The following is a 4,628-nucleotide window of genomic DNA, read 5'->3' on the forward strand; positions in this document are numbered from 1 at the left end:
CAGACAGACAAAAAGCTTTCGATATTTGGACCTGAAGCGGCAAACAGAACCAAAAATTGCCGAAGACAAATTCACGCAACATGGGTGTCAACAAAATGAATACATCGAGGTTTAAAAAAATATATATAAAATAAAAATTAAAAAACCGTCCAGAACTTTGCCTAGGAATTTTTTTCGTGGCCCACTTCACTCTCACCTATTTTCTTCACTTAACATATAGCGGTTCCTATTGATTTCCTTTTTAACCCCAAGGGTTTTGGCGCAGTGTGTTAGTAGAACACTTGGCTCCAGGCCAGACATTGTGACACACTGTATTTTGATAAAAGAAAGCGCGGTGTTCACCATGCAACACATCTGGGTTCGAGGCCCCCCGTTTCAACATGGTGTTGTGTTGTGTGTTTGGGAAAGGCACTTTACTCCGGTTTTCCTAACTCCAGCCAGGTGTGACCACTGATATGTATATGTATATATATATATATAGTGGTGTGTCCATCGAGATCGAGGATGACCATCGTTGTCATCCAGCTGGGGGATGGGGGGAGGGTGGTGGTGGGGTGGGGGAGGATGCTCATGAATCTATCTGTGAATGCGCAGATGGCTGAATAGTATACACACACACACACACACACACAATATATATATATATATATATATATATATATATATCGGGTGTCCCCCCAAAAAAGTGAACCGCTTTTGGACAAGCATTTTCTCAGCGATAGAGAAACCGAATTCATTGAAATTTTTCACAGTAACCTTAGGGTATTATCAAGTCTGCAAAATATCTAAATGTTCGGACGCTGATTATGCGAGTATTGTCAGATATATATATATATATATATAGAGAGAGAGAGAGAGAGAGAGAGAGAGAGAGAGAGAGAGATGATGATGATGATGATAAAAAAGAAAACAAAAAACAACAACACTGTCCGACAGCACATATTTCGGCGGTTGCCTTCCTCAATGCTTGTGAATGAAAGTGACGTATTATAGAAATACGTCATCACTGCAATGACGTGTTTCTACAATGACGTCAAATTCAGACTGAATCCAGTTCGTCTTCCTTCAAACTCCCCCTCCCCTTACCCCCCCCCCCCCCCCCCCCCCGCCCCCCCTCCTCCCCCCTCTCGTTTTTCCTACCCCCTGCCTTTTCTCCCTCTCTCTCCCTCCCTACCTTCATGAGAATTAGAGAGTGTTGAGGCCTTGAGGATAGAACGCCCTGAGTTTGCTGATCCAGAAATCTTCCCTTGTGTGTCTGTGAGCGTGGTTATCTGTGAGGACCTGCTCTATGGGCATGCACTTCATGTCACACAGTGAATGATCTTTTGCATTGAAATGTGCATTGACGGGTGCAATAGCCGAATGGTTAAAGCGCTGGACTTTCAATCTGAGGGTCCTAGGTTCGAATCTCGGTGCACCTGGTGGGTAAAGGGTGGAGATTTTTCCGATCTCCCAGGTCAACATATGTGCAGACCTGCTAGTGCCTGAACCCCCTTCGTGTGTATGCGCACACAGAAGATCAAATACGCACGTTAAAGATCCTGTAATCCATGTCAGCCGTTCTGTGGGTTATGGAAACAAGAATATACCCAGCATGCACACCCCCGAAAACGGAGTATGGCTGCCTACATGGCGGGGTAGATAAATTAAAAAAAACAAAAAACGGTCATACACGTAAAATGTTACATGTCTGTCTGAGTGTGTATGTGTGTGCGTCTGAAATCTGATTGAATGACACAGGAAACGAATGACGAGCGCCCAGTGGCAGCCGTCAGTCGGCTCTACCCAGGTAGGCAGCCTGTGGTGCAAATGTCCCCGTGTATGTAAAGCGCTTAGAGCTTGGTCTCTGACCGAGGATAGGCGCTATATAAGTATCCACATCAATCAATCAAATGTCTGGTGACATGGGTGCCGGTGTTCTGCAGGATGTGTGTCCTGTGGAGGTAGGAACGTGTTCTTAGTGTATTCCTTGTTTCTCCTACATACTGGGCCCCACGACGCTGCTGACATATATATGTCTATGGGTGTGACTGGATACCTGACATAGGTCGGAGAAGATTAATCAAGGCTGCAGCGGCACCAGAAGTAGAGGGTTGATTGGGGTCCCGCCTTCCTGTGCCCAGCCCTGGACACAGTGGATATAAGTTCACTGCCCCGAACCCTGTAAAGGCTGTGGTACCTTCAGCTACTTTTTTTCTATTTTCTTTTCTTTTCTTTTCATTCACTCAAAGAGTCACAGGAGCACTTGTTGATAAGAGTTACTATGTCAGATTCATGTCGTTCTGCTCTGATGAACTGTCAGCACTCTAGGATGTAACTCTTAACTCTGAATGCCTTATACATATATATATATACATATATATATGTGTGTGTGTGTGTGTGTGTGTGTAACTCACTGCCCCTCGACGGCTGTAAAGGTTATGGGACCTTTAAGCTACCTTTTTTTTTCCTTTTCATTTCTTTTCTTTCATTCAAGAGTCATATGTTTATTATAAAAGGATGGGTCAGATAGATTTAAGGAGGGTTGGGGATATGTGTGTGGGGGGGGGGGGAGTGGATGTGGGTGGGTCGGGGAGGGAGGTTTGGAGGGGGTGTGGGGGTGATAATTCTAGCTGCAAGGAACATTATGTACCCCTCTTCTCTCTCTCTCTCTCTGTGTATGTATGTGTGTATCGGTGAATGTGTGTGTGTGTGTGTACGTGTGTGTGTGTGTGTGTGTGTGTGTGTGTGTATGTTTGTGTGAATATATGTGCGTGTGTGTGTGAATATGTGTGTGTGCGTGCGTGTGTGTGTGTGTGTGTGTGCTCATTCATGCCCCCACCCCCACCCCCCCACCCCACCCCTTGCTATGCGTGAGAGACTGGTGAGGGGCGCCCATTACCAGAAAAGCGAGAAGAGCATTTCTCTCGTCACCCACTTTGATCACAATCAACCCCACACTTACGCCCAGCCCGTAATGTTCCTTGCAGCTAGAATTATCACCCCCACCCCCCCCCCAACCTCCCTCCCCGACCCACCCACTTCCAACCCCCCGCCCCCCCCCCCCCCCCCCCCCCCCCCCCCCACACACACACACACAGACACATATCCCCAACCCTCCGACAACTGCAGATGGAAGCAGAGATAGCATGCTGACATTGCAGCAGAAATAGGGAAATCGAGCGACGCTGCAGACGACAGCAGTGGGGTGTCACTTGCAACGCCTTTGTGGTCGTCATATAGTTTCGTCGATCTCAGCGGTGATGGTAAAGCCATGTGTATATTATGAGTTCGGTTGTTTTGTTTTGTTTTTTCTGGTGAATGAGTCATCGATGGTGGCAAAATGGCATTCATTGTTGCTGTCGCTGTTATCGTTGTTATCTGTTGTTACTCTTGATATGTTTATTGTACATAAATAATTAATGATAAATTAATTAATTAATTAATTAATTAAAATAAACAAATAGATGAATGAATAAATAAATGAATCAATGAATAAACCAATAAATCAATGAATAAATAGATAAATTTCAAAAGTGTCTGCCCAAAATCAAAACTAATCAGAGCTCTGAGGCCCCGTTTCGGCATGGGGATGGGTGTGTCCTTGGGAAAGGCACTTTGATCCGATTTTCTTCACACCACCCAGGAGTGAGAGGTACCAACCTTCGTATGCCCATTGTAGGCAGAGTAGATATTAATTCACTGCTACGGCAAGGCAAGGCGAGGCGAGGCGAGGCGAGGTAAGGCAAGGCAAGGCGAGGCGAGGCGAGGCGAGGCGAGGCAAGGCAAGGCAAGGCGAGGCGAGCCAAGGCAAGGCAAGGCAAGGCAAGGCGAGGCGAGGCGAGCCAAGGCAAGGCAAGGCGAGGCAAGGCAAGGCAAGACGAGGCAAGGCAAGGCAAGGCAAGGCAAGGCAAGGCGAAGCGAGCCAAGGCAAGGCAAGGCAAGGCAAGGCGAGGGGAGCCAAGGCAAGGCGAGGCGAGCCAAGGCAAGGCAAGGCAAGGCAAGGCGAGGCGAGCCAAGACAAGGCAAGGCGAGGCAAGGCAAGGCAAGGCAAGGCGAGGCGAGGCAAGGCAAGGCAAGGCGAGGCAAGGCAAGGCAAGGCGAGGCAAGGCAAGGCGAGGCGAGGCAAGGCAAGGCAAGGCAAGGCGAGGCAAGGCAAGGCAAGGCAAGGCAAGGCGAGGCGAGGCAAGGCAAGGCAAGGCAAGGCAAAACAAGGCAAGGCAAGGCAAGGTAAGGCGAGGCAAGGCAAGGCGAGGCAAGGCGAGGCAAGGTAAGGCAAGGCGAGACGAGCCAGTGCACGGCAAGGCAATGCAAGGCAAGAAGTATATTTCATGTGTCCCATGGGGGCATTGAAACGTTACATACATCTTTTACACATACATATACACAAAAAGAGCGATTTCAAAAACTAACCAAAAAAAATTAAAACAAAACAAAAACATTCGAGCAAACACGCTCATGCACATTTACAATAGATAAATAGATAGTTTTCAGTTTCAATTTCTCAAGTAGGCGTCACCACGTTCGGACAAATCCACATACGCCACACCACATCTGCTAGGCAGATGCCTGACCAGCAGCATAACGCAACGCGCTTAGTCACTGAGGCCTTGACTGCATGCGTATATCTGTGTACAAATCAAAGTGGA

The 4,628-nt window shown here is 47.6% G+C and overlaps 1 protein-coding gene across 1 annotated transcript in view; it reads left to right on the plus strand.

Annotated features, from left to right (window-relative positions):
• The first annotated feature begins 3,227 nt into the window (after positions 1–3,227).
• Positions 3,228–4,628, plus strand: part of LOC143284557 (uncharacterized) — a 29,033-nt gene continuing 27,632 nt past the window's right edge. The window contains exon 1 of the mRNA XM_076591336.1: positions 3,228–3,245. The gene's annotated coding sequence lies outside the window, so the exon portion shown is untranslated. The remainder of the gene's footprint in view (positions 3,246–4,628) is intronic.

The sequence above is a fragment of the Babylonia areolata genome, chromosome 8 (assembly GCF_041734735.1).
Source record: "Babylonia areolata isolate BAREFJ2019XMU chromosome 8, ASM4173473v1, whole genome shotgun sequence".
NCBI classification, from domain to species: Eukaryota; Metazoa; Mollusca; class Gastropoda; order Neogastropoda; family Buccinidae; genus Babylonia; species Babylonia areolata.